The following is a 21,211-nucleotide window of genomic DNA, read 5'->3' as shown; positions in this document are numbered from 1 at the left end:
GATTGATGTAACCACACTAGGCAAAATATGTCGAGCTATCTTTAGTCGAGTATGTATGTGGATAGTTAGGAACGAGGATCGTTGCAGGGATGTATCGATAAGAAGTACAATGAGCAAGTCAGATTCATAGATAACAGAAAGTGTGGGCTTTAAAAATGTTAGTGAAGCTAGAAGGTGTAGGTCGTCCTTTCAATTCAAGGGTATTGAAAGAAAGTTCAATAAGAGCGATCAAAGTGTCGTCATTTATAGCTGAATATGAGTTAGGTAACGGGGTAGTGAATAGTACCATAAGTGTTCAACAACCACTGAAATAGTCATAAAACCCCGAGAACGCGTAGAGACTTTGCTAGAGGCAGATAATGATTAAATACCCTTAAGTAGTGTGTGACTAGAAGGGAGCAACATAAAAAATAATTGTAGTATCAGACCAATAAGCCTTCGCATAACGTTCTAGATAGAGAATTAACGAGATAATATCTAGTGAGAGGATGGCCTCACTTTAGTGAGTCCAGTTAAGATAGGGTATACCCAAGTTACCTTAGTTACCTATGGGGCATTATGCGCGAGGAACTTTAGGAACTAGTAAGGACGCGAGGCCCAAGCACTCATGAGGAGTCAGTTAGCGATGTCATTATTGTGTAGCCTCTTGGCCTTAGGTATGTATTTATAGTTGCATCATTCCAGGTCAGGCGGTGACGATTGTCTAGTGGTATAGGTTATCCAAGAACACCTGAAAAAAGTGCGTGAGGTACTTCTACAGCTAACTATGGTCGAGGCCTTTACACTCGCGAGGGGTGGATTGGCAGGTGTGATGTCCTTACCCGGATACACTACAACAAGTGTGCGAGGTACTTCTACGGCTAGTTTGGGCACGAGGCCTAACACCCACAAGGGGTGAGTTAGCTAAAAGTGATATACACAATTTTCTAGTGTTTGATGGCTTTGTGAGACCATATACTATTCAATATTGCATATAGATAATGCACATCATAGTCAGAGTCGCATTTGGATAATGCCGAGTTTAGTCAGAGTTTGAATTTAGATAATGTAAAACATTCGTAGTCAGTCATTAAGGCTAGAGACCTTTGAGAGGACGTACTCATGGCGAGGCCCTTGTCTGAGGACTAAGGGAAGCGTGAGACCCCTATTTCAATGATAAATCAGTTAAGCATTGAGTAAGTAACACTTTATCAAGATCATGTATGTGTCTACTGCTTAGAACCACGTCTTCATCACATTTATGTTTTTGAAACTCTTAATGTTGCTCTAGATTAGCGATTATACTGTGGGGCTTTGTAAGCCCAACCATTGGATGTTTTCCGTTGTTAGGTTAGTAGCTTGGGCAGTTCGTGGAGCACCATCGCAACAGAACTTCCAGCATCTCCGAAAGGTACTATACTGTATTTTAGTGGGAATGTGTATTATAGAACCTTACTCATGTATTCAGTTGTTAACATCAGCGTCTGTATTATTTTGATTATAAATGTGTCACGGAGCTCTGATTTTATAAATGTTTTTATAACAATTATGTATGTTTTATTTATGATACCATTCAACATGTTTGATAAGAAAATGAACATGTTTTGAAACTCAAGGGTTGCCTCGTAGACCTAATTTATCACTTTCACCCTATCATATTTTTGCATCTATTTAACCCTCGAAATTGCTCAATTGCATAATTCTTTACCCCATCCCTAACTTAAAACCTTAACTCTAGACACTAAACCATAACCTCATTACCTCTAAACCTCAAATCCTAAACACTAATTTATGATTATAATTTAGGTTTTTAAGTTATGGGAAAGATATAGAATGATGCAATTAAAAAACTTTGAGGGCTAAATTGATACGAAAATGCGATAGAGACGAAAATGATAATTTGAGTATACTATAGGGGCAAAAATGACCCTTAAGCCTATAAAATTTGTTCAAAAACTTTTATCATTTGACATTAAACGCTCATACCTCTAATATATACGATATTCAAACTCGAGACTTCAAGAAAAATAATAATTTTTTAACTATTCAGATTACCTGATATGCGCAGAAATAAGGATTATTATTGAATTATTAAGATACCACATAAAAGCTTAGTTTTCCTATATCAGGATATGGTTTACACTCTGTTGCTTATTGTTAATTGCGAGAAACTGGAAGAATAACTCTAACATCTACATAAATGCTTTCTTTATTAACATTTAATAGTATAAAATATTAATGGTTTTTTATTTTTTAAAAAATAAAAGAATATACATCTTTAATGGTGCAATTAATAAAAAAGAAAATTTTAAGGATTATGTCAAAAAAAGAAGAAAAAAACTCAAACATCATGTAAATTAAAATGAAAACCCCAAGATACAATAATAGTTGAAGCCTTCTTTTGAATTTCACATTCATCATACATAGTAACTCAATAATCATCGATAGTACTCATTTGTCTCTATCCAACTAGATATTTCAAAGATGATGGAGTGACGAGCGAACAAAATCAAATTTACATGCTGTTTTACAAAATAAATCTAAATACATCGACAAACAACTCCAAAAGAGAATATAATCACTAAAATATTATAGACAATTATAAATTAAATACAAGCAATGTGATAATCTATATTCAATCGTATATTAACCTAAAAGATAGACGAACAACACATTATAAAATAGAGAAAATATGATATAAGATCAGAGTAAAATGTGTCACAATAACATAATTAAACGTACCACGAGAACATAACTAAACATATCAAAAGGACAGACAAACATGGATACAATTTTAAATAAACGTGATAAATTCTAACAAATTAAGAGGTGGGGACTAATTTCTCAATTTTAATAAAATAAAGAAATGAAATTTATAATTAAACTTAAAATATTTTTTATATTAGGTTTAAGATATTTTATTTTAAAAATATAAATAAAAAGTTGAACAAAGTGTATCACGGTTCACAAAGCACAAGAAAAAAAAAAGTAATGTGAGGTCTATGATTAAATGAAATATTAATGAAACAAAGAGTGTAGGGTTCGATGGTGGACATTAAAGAAAACAAAGGAAGGAAATGGACAAAGGTTGGCTATCCCAATTACTCAACAAGTTGTATTGCTCAAAATACAAGAGGAACGTTCGGTACATCTACCCTACCCTGCTGTTATAGGAAATATATAAAATTTTAAGGGCACCCCCACCGATTACTTATCGTTACCCACAACCAGACCCAGTGACAGTGGTAGCCACAACAAATCTTCACGTTTGCCAACAGTTTTTTTATGGTCCTTTTTGATGTGTAGTTAAGCAAACCCTTATTTTAAAGGGATGGTTGATTTTATATTGAGGGTTTAGTTAAGTATAAATTAAAAATTAAGTACTTATGAATTCATTGGGAGATTTAGTGGTTAAAAAAAGTATTATTATTCTTTGAGGTTACACAAATGATCCCCGATTATATGTTATTGTTTTATTAAGCTACGACTACTAAAAGTTACAAAATAATCCTCTGACTATAGAGAGTTGCTTTGTTTAGTCCCTTGACTATTAAAAGTTACAAAATGGTCACTTGACTATTCATTTTGTTCCAAACTCGTCCTTTTCTATTGAAATTTTTACGATAGTCTAAGTTGTACGTTAACCTGCTGACTGAGATATGATAAAATATAATATCATAATCTCAAGCAACTATCATATCTCAATCAACATGTTAACGTCCAACTCAGGCGATCATTAATTTTTTTGGGTAAATTACATCAATCATGACATAACTTTATTCTCTTTGCTATTTCACTCACTGTAATTTAAATCCATTCAATTTCCTCACTGAACTTAATATAATTAGCTTTTTTGGTCATTCTGTCGTTTTCTCAATAAACGACCTTATAAATGATCTGTTATATAGATGCAAAACGACGTCATTTTAGTGAAAATTTTGTTTTTCTAAAATAGCATCGTTTTAACGCCGTTAAATATTTAACTGTTGAGTGATTAAAAATGCTAATTATGTTAAGTTTAATGAGGAAATTTTTTGGGTAAATTACATCAATCATGACATAACTTTATTCTCTTTGCTATTTCACTCATGTAATTTAAATCCATTCAATTTCCTCACTGAACTTAATATAATTAGCTTTTTTGGTCATTCTGTCGTTTTCTCAATAACGACCTTATAAATGATCTGTTATATAGATGCAAAAACGACGTCATTTTAGTGAAAATTTGTTTTTCTAAAATAGCATCGTTTTAACGCCGTTAAATATTTAACTGTTGAGGATAAAATGCTAATTATGTTAAGTTTAATGAGGAAATTAAACGGATTTAAAGTATAGTGCGTGAAATAGGAGAGAGAGTAAAATTCAGTGATGACTGGTGAAATGTACCCTAATTTTTTAATGGAAAAGGACGAGCTTGAAACATAATGAATAATCAAGTGACCATTTTGTAATTTATAGTCTAGGACTCAACAAAGACACTTTTATAGTTATGACCATTTTATAACTTTTAATAGTCAAGGGAATCAATAAAGTAGATCATATAGTCGAGACACCATTTGCGTACTTTATAATAAGACAAAATTTTAAAAATATCAAATTTATCATATCATGATTGTTTTTACAAAGTAAAAAAAATCTTAAATATGTAACTAAGACAATGTCACAAAAACAACTCTAATTGTGACATTTTATTTAAAAAGTGTCATCCTCCAAACGTTCTTAGAAATAAAATCATTACATTTTTTCAAAGTATAGGCCCCCAAATTTTGGGGCCATGTGACATGTCACCTGCCACACTTGTGGATGGACCAACCTAGGTTCGAGCAACTGCGCCTGCATGGTATGTTGCATTGTCAATAGTAAAAAAAGATTACGAAAATATACTATCTTGTAATTACTACAGAGTAGTCATAAACAATTTAGGGGCTTCTTTGTGTATAAGAATAAGATTAAGAGCCGAGATCTATTAATTGATAGAATGACCAAAGAGATATTATCCATTTGTGTATATTCGAATTCTAATATTTACCTTAAGAATGTAATTACTTCTTCACTTGATAACAAAAGAAAATAAGGTTAAGATCTATTAATTTGATTGTTTTATGATTTGGTATCTGATCTTCTTATTTCTTTTAATTCCTCCTCTATTATAAGTTTATTTTGACCAAATTTAAATCACATGCATCTCAACCACTGTATAACACACGTATAACTTCAATTAATTTTTTACAATAAATTCCTTTTTTCATAATTCTCAATTTTATTTTATTTACTTTAATCCTTCAACTGCAACTCCTTGTAAATTCTTTATTTTAATTTATTCTTTCACTCCTAGAACTCTCATCATATTTTTTTTCCTTAAAATCCATTCTTTAAAACAATAACACAATAATTATATCATAAAACTTTAGACGACGACATTATAAATAATTACAATTAAATTTGAACATAAACTCTAACATATATATTTGATTCGATTCCACTCGATTTTCATATATTTAACTAAAATATTAAATAAAATTTGAATAACAAAATAACACTCATCAACTTGACTAACTCAAATATTTTCACTTAATTTCAAATGTGTAGAAAGTGCAAGTGGTTATACAAATAAAGGGTCCAATATTGTGAGCTTTCGACGGATTTAATCTCTCTTATAATTTAATCATAATTCGTATTCAATCTTTTTATTGCTTGAAATATTTAGTTTTAGTCCCGAACATAACACTTCCAATTAATTTTAATTAATAATTTGATGTAATTTATTTAAAAAAACACGTGGTGATGAATATGATCAATAATAAACCTAATTTTATAAGATTTTTAAAAAACAAATATTTACATATTACATAAATTTAATTACAAAATATTTTTAACCACTAAATTATAATAAAATCTAACTTAATTATCGGTTAGAATTTAAATCAATATCTAATCGGATTAAATCTATAAAAAATAATATAAATAAAGAGATTAATTCCATAAAAAACAAATGATATGTTCGACGGGATTGGTTCAAGTGGTAAGCAGTTTGATATCGCTTAAGCAATATCTCATGTTCGAGTTTTGTGTATGAAGAAAATCCTTGCTGGGAGACACCCCAACAAAACCAAGTGTGCGACCCCAGTCTATTCAAATTAGTTAGGACGAAGCCTTAGAACTAGAGGAGAGAAAAAAAAACATATGGTATGATAACCTTATATTTATTTGACCTAAATAAAATGGAAAAGTCGTCGAGGAATCTTTGGATTCAATGACAAGATTAAATTATAGTTTTAAAAAAAGTTTAAAATTTAGTATCATTTATCTAATTATTATACTAACTATCATAATTCAAAAAAAATTAAAAATCTGTGACAAAATCATAATATACTGAACTTAATATATGATTTCATAAGGATTTCACTTTGCTGACATTATTTTTAAGTGGAATGACATAAGATTTGCATTATTTTCTTTTTTACTACAGAAATAAAATGGATGGATAAATCACATTTTTAACCCTTTCATTTATTTACTTTATTCACATTAGTATCCCATTTTTTCGTCCACGTTGGTACATAAATTTATGTACTTTAGTTTTTATTCAAATTGGTACTCGTTTCTGTCTATTTTCCTCGCATAATATTTTTCAAACATATTAAAGGAGGTTCTATAACGTTTTGAAATTGTATCAAATCATTAAAAATAATATAAAAACATAAAATATAATATATTATAGAGTATATAAAAAATATGATAATTAAAATTTTTAAATTTATAAAAATTATGAAGATGTAGAAATTAAAATCGATAGAGAAAAAGGTACTGAATGAAAGTGGTTTTTAATTCAGTTGATATTCAAAGAATTTCAAGATTGAAAATTTAATTCAATGCTCACTACCTTTAAAGTAACATAAATTCATTTAAATATCCTATAAAAAAACTGGGAAAGTACAAAAAAACAAATTCAAACAAGATGTTGCAAATGGAATAAAGCTCCATGACGGATGAAATGATCTCTTCCTAATTAGGATACCCCATTACTCATCTAATGTAGTAATACCTGACTTGATCAAATGCTACATATTGTGCTTTGATGCCCCACTTGAGTTCGTCATCCACTGTTTCACCAATTCTTGTGTCAACGTCCCATTTCAATAAGCATCTCTATTTCCTTAACAACCTACAATTCCCGTAGAATGCCAGATACCCCCAAGTGGAAATCACATACATATTTGATCGTAGTGGGAAGAATGGTTGGTGGCACTTTCGTCGACCTCAATACGAGGTATTGAGATTTAATCAAATGGGGGAACAGATCTGAGATAGGAGTTTGGAACACATTCAAAGTATTCTCTATCGTGAGACTTTCTTTAGTCGGTCAGAATAACTAGTTGCTTCTTTTCTTTTGCGATTGTGAGGATTCTGGATGTGACATTTATTTACATTATCAGCTTTATCTTTTTGATCGGTTGGGCTTTTGGAATTGTCTTTTTAGTTTCTTTTGCTGATTGCATTTTCAAGTAACTCTCCATCTGTCACAAGGTCTTCGAAGTCCTTTGTTGAGTTTGCCGACATCGACTCAAAGAAAGGGGTCGGAAGAGAATTGTGAAACATGTATAATATTTCTTCTTCTAACATAGAAGGCTGAACTTGCGTTGCCACCCCTCTTCATCTTATGGCATATCCTTAAAGCTTTCAACAGCTTTCATCTGTGTTCTCTGAAGGTCTTGACGCTTTGGGGCTAAGCCTTTAATATAACGATATTGTCCTAAAAGGCATCAACTAAATCGACTTATCTCTTGATTTCTCTCTGTTCAAATGGCTACCATACTACAGTTGGCCCATCAAAACTATCATGGAAGTAATGAATCAACAAATTATCATAATTTAAGTATCATTCCATCTTTCTGCAAAATATTTTTAAATGAATTAGGGGACAACTGTGCCATCAAAATTTTCGAAGTCTAGAATCTTAAACTTGGGTGGTAGCACTAAATCAGAAACCAGACTTAGCTCATTGGCATCGATCCCATACATGTTAATGTCTTCTTTCATTTCTCTAATTTCATCTTTCAGTTGTTCCCATTTCTCCTTGAATCGTTTATTATGCTCTTTTTTGCCCTCCTCATCAAAATCTGGGACATCTTCAACAGGGTATGAATTTATAGAAGTATCAGGCAATTTTACGTGTATTCTTCTCAACTAAACAGTTGTTGCTTGTTGTGCCCTAACATGTGGTGGTGTAAAGCCAGGGTGACATAAGGGTTCTTCAGAGGAACCAACAGTGGGAGCCTTTTAACAATCAACCCGTGGTTTGAAGCCCGTGGAAAACACATGTTATTTAGTAGTATCGATAATTGGGGTCTCTTCACGACTTATACTCTTTCCCTGTATCAAGCTTGCCAGTTTTTCCATCATATCATTCTAAGCTTTCATCATTTGCTCACGCATATCCTCTTGAGCTTTCTTAAAACTCTCTTGGATCTTGAGTTGAGTCTTCTCAATTTGGGCAATTCTCTCATACATTGCCCTTTTTCAAGTATGGTGCGGATGCTTAGAAGTGTACAATATTCTGCCGTACAACCTTTTAGTATATTGAATATGAAGATATGACTATTAATGAATAAAACACAAATGCGAAAAGTAAATGCAATATTGATGCAATGTAAAATGCAATGCAATGTGTTGATTCTGGAACGATTCCTTAGAACAACTTTTTATATTAGAAACGAAGTTCAGTTATAAGACTTAAACATATCACAGATGAATTTAAGCTATCTTCTCCAATTTCTGGACATGCCCCAATAACTCTGAAATCCTACGAGTTTCTTCAGTCTCGAGCTCTAATCCTTCGCTTACAACATTAGCTTCATCTGATAAGTCAACCAAGTACTGAGCCACTCCTTGAGCATGTTGCAGGTAACTGGCGATGAGATCATCCCTTTTTTTAGCTCTCCACTGATCTTGTTCCCAACGATGGTGCCATTGTATAACTCATTTATAGGGGACTATCGATAGTTCACTTGCTCTTGTTTGAAAATCTTGAACCATGGCCTCGAGTTTATTCACATGTTTCTTCAAGTTTCAACTTTCGTACGATTTGAACTGCTTTCTCGACTTCGGTACCATCACAAGGTTGTCTCTACACTCAAGATCGCCCGATGTTGCTTTACTTAAGCTCTTCATTGCTTTCCCTAACTTCTTTTTTTAAACTCTCGCCACCTCCTATATCCATTCAGCTAAAGACTTACTCGAGCTAGTGGCCACCTGAGCTTTGACCATCCGTTGGTAAGACAATTGGAGGTCATCAAAGTTCAATATGAATTGTTTTTCTACTTTTTTGATCCGCTCAGCTCGACCCTTTTGGATATCGATTTCTAAACTTTTCTAGTATGACTCATCCTCCAATCTCTGTAATGTCTTCTTCCACTATTTCCTCTCGGTCTCAAAATCAAGTATGGCTTGTTCTAGCGGAGATGGTACCACTCTGAGATGTTCTTCCATAGACTAAATATTTTCAGGATTGACCATCGTGATATTATAATTAAATATGTTGCTTCTCTACTCATCGTACTCTTGTGACAACCTTAAGTCGAAGGTAGAGAGATTTACCCTATGAGTATGCTTTCAAGCATCGGCAACCCTTTTAAATTTATTCTTGTACTGCTCTTCTCTGAATGTGAACTTATACCCAAATAAATTTCAAGTTACCGGAATGAACTGTCTCGACTCATACTGCCTGAAAATTAGTAACATAGATTATCCCACTGAACCCCATATACTTGGTAACATGACCTAATCTCTTTCTCCACATCTATACAGTATATCTCAGGGAGACATTCCATGAAGAACACCATAAAGTATCATTGTCTTGGATGTCTTTGAAAATAACCATCCACTTCTCCTCAGTGAAACCCCCAGGCCACTCTCGAGAAAGGAAATCCTTTAAAGGCAAAAATCCTTCTAAGAAGACTCATCTGGATGCCTTCTCGACGTGTTTGAAGTGACTGAGGATCCAACCTAGCAATAGCGGTACGTACCCTATTAAACGTCCTTTTCCTTCTCGTCTGCAAGAGTTCAGGGAACAGAAGGTTTATGCCAAGATAGACGGAACGGATCCACATGCCTATCCAGTATTTTGAACATGTTTACCACTGATACATCAATGTGCCCCAGAACCTTCGGGAATATGACTAGCCCATAAATAACCATAGCAAACATGTCAATTTTCTTTTGTTTGTCGGGATGATAGTCGATCACTTCTCTCAGAGCGGTCCAGGTAATGCACTCACTGTCTCCCTTCTTTTTGATGCCTCTTCCAACCTACTCTTCACTCATTCCAATTATCAGAAGTAGTTTCTTCTTGAAGGAATGAGTATTTGGCAGCTTGGTGCACACCTTGTTTGCTTGGAATCTAAGATAATGAATCAAAGCGTGGTACTCCTATATGGTAGGTGTCATGTCGACTCGGCCAAAAGAGAAATAACTATAGGCGGGGTTCCATAACTCTGCCAGAACTCTAAACATATTTTGGTCAATCAGAACGTCTAGGAGATACGAGATGCCACCATAAAGTTGATAAAACAACTGCTAATCAGATGCTTCTCGCTTTCCCCAAATCTCTTTCAGCTCGGATAAATCATTTTGACGGACGTTGATGTGAGTGTTACCAATCAGATCTGACACATACTCAGGCTGTAAACTGTCTCCATTCGTTATCTAGGACTGCTCGGACCATCTCAAAATGTCTGCATTATCCTCTACCTCTTTTTGAATCATTCGTTCCATAATACTAGCCTTCTATACGGACATCAATCATGGATCAACACCAATGGGATGAATAGTACAATGCAAGATGAGAACAAAATAAAACAAAATGATAAGGGAAAATTGGTCAGTAGTCATAAATGAATTAATTGGGCATAATATAATTTATCGATAAAACCTACCACACATGTTGGCTACCTAATCATGCTTTAGTATATCCTACCCAAACATGATTTCTACCCACATGATTTGTTTATAGAAAATCTTCACCTCATGCCATCTAGTTCTCATTCTTATTCGAAAAATTAAACCTAACCGCATGATCTCTAGTTCACATACATTTATTCGGGAATCAAAATTACACTACAAAAATTAAAAGGCTCAAGCAAGCTTTTCCTTGTGTACTTTCCTCACGAGTGTAACCCCCTAGACCCGGCCTATGCGTTTCGACTAAGTCTAGTGGATCACAAAGACATTTTCCAAAACCGTTATCCAATCAATGTAAAACCACATTATTCATGACATGAAATTATAATAAATTATACTATTTAAAACTCAACTCTTAAATATAAAACCAATCAGTAATAAATTAATTTAAAACATATCTAAAAAAAATCAAAACCACGATAAACTGAATAGTAATAGCAAAAGTATCATCATTATAAAATCCAATACTTTAAAATAGGTCCATGTCACCAGAATAAAGTCAACTTGCAATTTTAAAATATTACAATCAAATATACTTCAAGAGATATGTTGATCCTCCAAATGCTCGAACCGAAGTATCTAACCAACAATATCTGAAAGGGGAAAAACATTTTCGAAAGGTGAGCTAGGCTCAGTGTGTCCCAACATTACCATAAAATCACAATAGGTACATTAAACAAATCATAGTCCAGTAAATCTCACAAATTCGTAAAAGAGTTTAACTTTTGAAAATCATAGTTTAAACCCTTTTCTGGTACACCATCAGTAGTTCCCAAAATTATTTTCCATATAGCTTACTTTATGCACATAGCAAAAAGAAAGCTTACTTAAGGATAAGCTATGAAGCATGTATCCTTAAGCCAAAGTCAATAAGTCCATATAGCTTACCCTAAGCACACAGCAAAGAAAAGCTGACCTAATGAAACATCTTGGGGCCCTCAAGAGTCACATTAGGCCCGTTTATTAGCTTGATCAGAGCTATATAATTGTAGTTCAATCATCCCAAAATCAATATCCATATACCAGTCATCAAAGTCCATAAATCATCAATAATAAATCGGTGTACCAACAATAATAAACCATAGATTTCAATGTACCATATTTCAAAACATATAAAACCATTATTAGTAAACAGGAACACACCTCGATAATGAGTTCAGATAGTAGATCTACTGATTGCTGGTTTCACCACGCTCTGTTACAGTTTTCGAACGGGTGAATACTGGTATACATGGTTTAACTGATCTAGAAGAGCTGGGTCGAGCTGTCGAACGATCCGGAGAGTCTCTTGTACCTTCAAACAATAATAATTAATCAACCCAAAGCTTACTTAATTGTTCAAAGCTAAAATTCTTAAGTATATAAGCATTTTTCAGGTTTGACTATCATTTTGGGGTATTTCAAGTCTGAATTTGGCCAAACGGATTGCGGAATCGGAATCAGGATGTCAAAAAACATAAAGTATGAATTTTCAAAAATTCAGATTCTTGGTCAAAGTCAACCACTTTGACCATCAATTTGGAGTCCTTCGATTTTGAATTTGACGAAACGGACTTCAGAAACGGATTCGGGACGTCGAAAACTATCAGAATAGGTATACTCGGAAAAGATTTACGGTCGTTTAAGGGTCGTTCAAAGCCATTTTAAGTTTTGGTTAAAGGAAGTCAACGGTCGGGTCGGGTCAGTCGGGTCGGGTCAGACCGGTCAAATCGGTTCGAACTGATCGAAACTGGTCAAATCGGTCAGAACCGATTGAAAACCGGTCAAACCGGTTTCCAGCCCTCCACTCTCCCTGCGGCGGCGCGTGCGGCCTCCTCCGGGGGTCTAAAAATTCCGGAAAAATTTCTAAAAATTATTTTAAGCGATTTCGAGATACTTACAAAGATCGGTTCAAATTTTTGAACGGCAGAGAGCTCGATTTCAACTCGGTCGAATCTTTGGCTGCTCCACCTCCTCACGCGCCGCCGTCGACGGCGAACAAGGTTGACACCGGCGGGCTCGAAACGACACAAGGAACACGATGGTGCAGGAGGTGTCGAAAACCGATCAACGATCGGAGTTGAATTTAAGATTTTCCTGGCGGTGGTGCTAAAAAAAGTCAATACTTTGACTCGAAATTCACGGCGTTTGGCAGCGTTTCACTAAAATTGGTTTAATGGGCTTTGTTCACGAGTCGAAGATGAACACGATGGTGGTTTCAATTTGACGATCGGATGTCGAACGGCGTCGGGATCAGACTTGCAAGAAGGGTGCGAGAGGAGGAATTTTGTTTACAAAAGTTTCTGATTTTAAAATCAGAAACGCAGTGCATGTATAAAACCACATAACCTGCCGACACTCTTTGGCTAAATTCAGGGCTTAGTCCCTAAATTTCCTTTAACTTCTAAAATGGCCTAAAATTTTGAAAACTTCCGATTAAATCCTCAAATTTTGCCAAATTACTTAATTAATAATTTTTTTTTCCAATTTTTATTCCGGGTTGTTACAACGAGACTCTTATAAACTGGGTAAGGCTCTATCTGGGTTCTAAATTTACTACATGTTGGGTTTATTTCTAAAGTAAGAGGTCCTCCAATTGTCATTGTCGGTGCCGGTGCCCCCTTGGGCTACTGAACCCTCAATCTTGACCCATCACAGGCTTTCAGACCGAGTTCAATTCGAGGAGACACACCTCATTATGTTCATACGGAGGTGAAAACCATCACAAGAACCATAAGGCGTGAGCCCTAGGAGCGATCCACTACCCCGTACGGAGGTGAAAACCACACGAGGGAGTAGCTTCTCGCTCTTACTTAAATAGGGTAGAGTGGGGTTTTAGCTCATGTTATGCAAATGCAGCTGTGCAGTGTGTGAGGAAAATCGAAAACAAAACAAACAACACCAACAGAAAACTCAAAACCTTGAACAATTATTTACTCTAAAAACATTAGCAAACAGATCAATACAACTATTTAGTGGTAAATTAAATTACAAGTAAAAAATTTATTCAAACCACACAAGGGATCAAAAATCAAATTAGAGCGAACTCATAATTTTTATTGCAAAGATAATTAATTAATCGACTAATGACCCAACTCTCTAAAAAAAGTCTTTAGACGTCGAAACGATTTTTTCGAAAAGGGGGGAAAGAGGTGGTCTCGTTTCGAAATAATTTTTGGTGATCGGTTAATGATAAAATGTGGTTCGAGGAGTCACCACCAATCCTTGATTAGGGGTGTGATTGGTCACCCAAAATGTATTTTCCATTTAATAAAATGTTAATTTTAATTAAAATGACAAACTTGATGTTTGCGTTGCCAAAATTTGAGTTCGGGAGTCGGTTACGTATGGGGAAGGATTAGCACCCCCACAACGCCCTAAATCGGTACCTAGTCGATTATTTAATTGTCTTTACAATGAAATTTACAAGTTCGAGTCTAATTTAATTTAAGATCCCCTAAAAATAACATTCTTTGAATTTTGGACGAAATATAATAATATTTAATTATTTCCTATCGAGAAGAATCAATCTCTCTCATACCTTGAAGCAATCAATTCTTACTCTGATCGAAATAAAGAAATATTAAAATTTCATTCTTAAGTTCACTATTAATTCAAAATAACAACACCCAAAATAATTTTAAGAGTGAACGATAATATCTAATTATTTCCAATCGAGAATAAATGACCTTTCGTGCAATAAAACAATCATTTATTACCCCAATTGAAATAAAGAGATATTACTATTTCGTCTTAAAATTCAATATTGATTCAAGTGAAAATGATAATATCTAATTATTTTCAATCGAGAATAAATGACCTCTCATACCTTAAAGCAGTCATTTATTGCTCCAATCGAAATAAAGAGTTATCATTATTCCATCTTAAAAATAGATATTAATTCTAGAGAAAACAACAATATCAAATTATTTCCAATCGAGAATAAATGACCTCTCATGCCTTAAAGCAGTCATTTATTACTCCGACCAAAATGAAAATATATTACTATTCTCAATATCGATTCGAATGTTTTTATTTTGAAAACCTATCGGGAAAACACATGCAAAAATAAAGCGAATTAAAAGCATATATTAAGCAAGTATAATTAATTATTTATTTTACCAATATTTAATGAGAATAAGGATGTTCAATTATTTAAATATCTCGAGACGATACCTTAGATTCGATCTAACAATATTTTCTCGACGAATTTAATTAAAAGAACATGATCTTTTTCTCAATCCCCGAATTTTAAAATGAATTCAATTTAATTTGTATCACTAAATGAGATAGACTTTCATTTTAAAATTATCGAAAGTAACTTTCTTATACGTTAAGACAATCACTTTACGACAATATTAAAATGACCGAATATTACCCTTAGTCAATTTATTTCAATTCGAGTCAAGTGATGCTTATGAGGGTATCATGCAAAATTAATTAGGACTAAAACGAACTAAAATGCAAGCAACATTCAAAAATTAAAACAAAATCAAAATAGGGCTAAAACATAAACAATCAAATCATCATGCCAAAATTAAAACAAAATAAAGTATGCAAGTGACTAAAATGAGATTTTCAATATTAAGTGCTAAAATTACTAATAATAAAAATAAATAAAACATGGACACTAAATTAAAATAAATTAAAATTGCATGGCCAAATTAAAATAAATAAAAACATATTTAGGGTTCAAAATATACACATGCATAAACTTTAGGGACTATTTCCTAAATATTCCATTTATTTTATCCTAAAATATTCATTCAAAAAAAGGGGAAATTACTAAATCAGCCTGTAAACATTTAAAAAAATAAAACAATCACTTCACATGACCAAAATGCAAAATATGCATAAACATATAGGGACTAAAAGGCAAATAACCTTAAAAATAAATATCACGCACAAAAGTGGGTAAATTACGAAAAGAAACCCTATAGGTGACTAACATGCAAAAACACGGCTAAACTAGGGGGACTAAACAACAATTAAACCAAAAATTACAAATCATAAACATAAATGGGTAAATTATGAAGTAGGTCCCTACACATTCGAAATACAAGTGACATGCATGACTTTGAACTGGGCCTTGCGGCTTCTGACAAATTTTCTCTATTTTCTGCTGTTTGACCTTAATTTGCCTTCTCATTTTCAACTATGTTTGCTTTCCTCTGATTTTTCTCCCATCTGTTTGCATTCGAGGCTGGGCTTTTTGTCTATGATATTTCCCGGGTCTTTTTCACTCCTGTTATGGTTAGCGTTGCAAAGTCTTTTGATGCTCCTACAAAGGTCAGTTCTTCCATTTGGAATACTTATCCTGGTTAGCTCTTTATTCGACATATGTACTTTAAACTTGTCATCATGGTAATCTTATTCCTTTGATACTTTCCTGCAGCTTTTGTTCCCTACAGCTGACTCTGCGCGACCATTTTCCATGCTTGGACTCGGTGACATTGTCATTCCTGGTATGTTTGAAATCCATTTTAGTTGGTAGGTCTAATGCATGCTTCTGCTATGATATGAGTTGTTATTTTGGGTTTTGGGTTTAGGGTTTTAATCACATTAATGATTGTTTCGTTTTCTCTTGTTTCAACATTCAAAATCATGAAATACTTCTTTTAGTTTGAATAGGAGGTATCGTTAAAAAAAACCTTCATAATTATAAAAAAAATGGATAAAACGGGATGAGGAGAAGAGTACCTCAAAGATCTATTAATGAAAGGGATTTAAATACCCCATATTACAATCATAACCCAAATAAACAAACAACACCCATACCAAAACATATATTACCCAATCCCCTTTTTAGCTAGTTCATCTGCTTCCCAGTTTGCACTTCTATTAATAGTCCTTAACAAAATTCCATTGATGTTAACAATCTCCTTGACTAAGGGTTCATATACCGAAGGGCACACCGACATATCCTTAATCCAATCCACAATATTCCTACAATCACATTCCAATATCAGCCGACCCTTTTCCCACCATTGGAAGTTAAACAGAGAAGAATCCCAACTCTGACAGCCATTAGTTCAGCTAAAATCGGAGGACCAGGACCAGTAGGTTCCGAAAATGAACCAAAAATATGTCCACTACAGTCTCTGACTAAACCTCCAATATCACCCTTATTCCAATCACAATTTACAGCCCCATCTACATTTATCTTTATGAAACCTAAAGGAGGGGTAGACCAAGCTGCAAGAGAAGACGAACCTGACTTCTGAGGAGACCAAGAATCTGCAAGAGAAGGATCACCTATCAAAATGTCAAGAGGAATCTTGAACTCTGAATCCTTAGCTAAGAACCATGAGGCCAAGCGAAATCTCACTATAAAAAGAATTGATTGGATGTCAACAGAATCATTATCAAACACAATAGAATTCCTTAACATCCAAATAGACCATACTATCGCACCCGGAATGGAAGGCCAAATATGGGATTCAGTACCTCACCTACAAGATTGAACAATGAAGGTTAGACTGAGCAGCCTTGATGAAGACATCGAACCATTGGGAACTCATCTGTAGGAGATCCATTAACCATAACTGAAATGGATGCTGAGGAGATGCACTTATCAATCTACGAAATCCAACGGTCTCCAAATCCCATTTCCTTCATGGTCCGAATCAGCATAGGTCATTCAATAGAATTGTAAGCCATCTTGAAGTCCACTTTTAATACTAAACCTTGTAACCCTTTCTTCCTCCAATACTCAATTCCTTCGTTCGCAATGAAAGCACAATCGAGAATTTGTCTACTCCGAATAAAGCCAAACTGCTTTGGGCTAATGACAGAATTGATACAAGATCTCAACCTCCTGGACAAGACCTTAGATAGAATTTTGTATAGCCCCCTGCCAAGCTGATTGGTCCTTAGTCCTCCACCCGTTCCGGATTTGATTTCTTTGAAATAAGGGTAACAAAGGCATGATTAACTCCATTCTCCCATCTCTTGCCCAGTAAGAAATCATTAAAAAATTTCAGTATGAGATCTTTCATATATTCGGTTAGAACTTCATGAAAAAATCTATATTCAACCCATCCGGCCCTGGAGGTTTATTACTATCGGATGACGCAATAGCTTCCCAAATCTTCTCTTCCGAAAATTGCCTCTCTAGGAAAGCAGCCTCATCGATAGACAACTTCGAAAATTGCAGATTCAAATCTTCAACTTCCAAAGTGGAGCAACCATTATAGGCCTTCTTGTAGAATTCAAATATATACTGCTACTAATCTGCCCAGGATCAATAATATTCCTCCCATCCACACACAGAGATTTAATTGAATTAATCCTTCTCCTATTCGAGGCACAAATATGAAAATATCTCGAAATTCGATCGTCATCTCTCACCCATTTTGCTCTTGAATTTTGGTGTCAAATGCTTTCTTCAATTCGATACAACTCCCAAAGTTCCTTCCTATAAGAGATCAAAGATTCTCACAGACTCGAAGATGATACTCCAGCCCGAGCAGAGGATTCCAAAGCTTGAATCTTCAATTCCAGCTCTCTAATAGAATCAGCAATCCTGGTGAATTTGCTGCCCGGCCATTTCTTTATTGCTAATTTTACCTCTCAGAACACTTAGTATACCCCTTCTTTTGTACTTTGAGATCAGCTCCTTTATATTTGAATCAGCCATGTTAACAAACTCATCATCTTCCAAAAGATAGTTGAATAAACGATAAGGTTTTTTTTGGCCCCGTCGGGGAAATATTTACGTGTGTCAGTCTTAATATACGACTAAAAAAAGACTGTTATTAATTTTTTATTATTTAAATAATAAAATTGATAAAAAAATATCAGAAATATTATTATTTCTATCGATTTTGTTATTATTAAGTGCTTTACCGAATTTAGTAAAGCGCTACCGGTTTTATTATTTTTTCTAACGTTTTTGTTATTATTGGGTATTTTTACCGAAAATGTTAAAACAATTGATGTTTTAGGTAAAAATAATAATGTTTTAGGTAATTTTTTACCGGTTTTATTATTTAAATAATAATAAAATTGGTTGCGCCGTATTTTAGCCTTATATTAAGGTGTCACACTTTAAAACTCCGATTGAGAAGGAAATAGAGGGAAGTCTCATGTGCGGTAGCCTAATATACGGCTAAGGAAATGCACTACTGGTTTTGTTATTATTTTTTTAATAAAACCGGTAAAAAATTATCGGAAACATTATTATTTCTACCGGTTTTGTTATTATTGGGCTCTTTATCGGTTTGGTAATATATCCTGTAAAAAATAATATTTTAGGTAGCGTTTTACCGGATATATTATCAAGCTCGGTAAAACATTAAATAATGTTTTGAGTGGAAATAAAAATATTTATGGTAATTTTTACCGATTTTGTTAAAAAAAATAACAAAATCGATAGCATATTTTCTTAATCGTATATTAAAACCGCCGTTCAGTACAACTTCAAAAAAAAAAAAAAAACTGTTTCACATGAAAAGCTCAATCTCTTAGCGTTGTAACAGAGATTGGAATTAAGCCTCTTTAAGGAAAGAATATTTTCATTTTTTTACACAATTCCATTTTCACGAGTACAAATATATTGCTTCAGTTTCTAGATGTATTCAGATGTTAGTTTCTATATCATAAAGGTTCTATTTTTCTTCAATAAAAAATTGGGTTTTAATTATAAAAATTAAATTATTTAATAGATGTATTCGGATTTGAGATATTATATTCACAAGTATCTGTTCATGATTGTTTGTAGTCAATTGACAATAAATACACAAACGCATATGTAGATGTGACGGTTAAAACTCATAATCTCTTTTTATTATTGAATTATTTGATGAATTTTAAATTTTAAATTACTAGATACTTGATTAGAATATCGTTCTATGATATTTTTCATAAAATATAGTTTCATATTTTAATAATTTTTATTTCCGTTGAAAAGGATCTCAATCATAAAATGAATATTTCCTGTTTATTTTAAAAAATCTTAAATTCGATGCAGATTTTAAAGAAGAAAAATAAGCAAAGAATATTGTGATGTTTTCTACCATCACTCACCGTGATTATGACTATTTGATTTTTCTGGAATCTGGGTTTTTAAATCTGAATTAAAACATTAAATTCTTTTCTAATTGAACCAAGTAACAGCACAAATCAATAGAAGGAAGTAAAGAAAGAACCCAACAAACAATCCCCTTGTCTTTTTCTTCTACCACAATTTCCCTCATGACTAACTTAATTGAAACGTAAATCTAAAGTAACAGTTTAAAGAGTTTGAAAAGAATAAAAGCTTCTGCAATTGAAAACCCAGATTTTGCTTTTGCAAAAAATGGAGGCTTCTTTTCTAAGGTCGATTCAACGTTGAAGAAAAACAAAGGAGAAACAATGGGAGGTATATGCTTTCGTTCCTCGTGTCTCAGATCAAATATTTGAGATTGGGGTTTTTAGTTCTCTAGTGGTGCTTATTTACCTTCAGATTTTGAGGATTTTGGGTTGTTCTAAAGTTTGGCATCTTTAATTGTGGGTTTGCCGTAATATGTTAAGATAGTTGCATGCATATAGATTTTTTTTTGGCATTCTCACCTTTGACCCAAATCATTGTGAAGGGCGGTAAGCCTGTAACCTACTATTAAGTCAAGCTTAAATTGTGGCGGTTTAGTGTGTTTTTTATTACTTGAGAAATATACAAAACTTGTACATGGCTATGCTTATTCAATAAGTTATTGAGCCTTGATATTCTGGCGCTCGACTCTATGGTTGCATGTTAGCGTTTGAATGTCATATAACTGTGGATCAAACTACCATTCTGTAATGGATCGTGGAATGTTTTGAACTGCTTGGATCATGTTGTCGATACTGGATTATCTGTATAAGCTGATACCTTTTGTTCCTCAAACGTAGTATGTGGATGTGAAATTGTGTGAATACCTTCGGCTGACATGTTTTAGAAATTCTTCATACTTTAACAAACCAGCTACTGATTCATCAATTTGTTCATTTGTCCACTTGAAGATTGCCAAAGGATTTTTAAAGGTTAAATTCTCTAGATTATTGGATGAGATGTGCAAGACTTTATTGGTAAACACAAAGTTCCTAAATGCAAAGGAAATATTAGGTTACCCCAATCTCAAGAAAAGTTCACTAAGTTTAGGGCTTATGAAGGCAAGCTTATGATATGATCGTGTAGTTGGTCGAATGTTGAACTTTATTTTTCTATTGTAGGTTGAAGTGTTTCATGTTAAGCAGCTGAGTTTTCAGATAAACTGTCCTTTTTTTCTTTCATGCTTATCATACTTGATACATTTGTTCTTAATTATCTGTGATC

The sequence above is a fragment of the Hibiscus syriacus genome, unplaced genomic scaffold (genome assembly GCF_006381635.1).
Source record: "Hibiscus syriacus cultivar Baekdansim isolate YM2019G1 unplaced genomic scaffold, ASM638163v2 tig00001644_pilon, whole genome shotgun sequence".
Lineage (NCBI taxonomy): Eukaryota > Viridiplantae > Streptophyta > Magnoliopsida > Malvales > Malvaceae > Hibiscus > Hibiscus syriacus.
Note: the sequence above shows the minus strand (reverse complement) of the source record.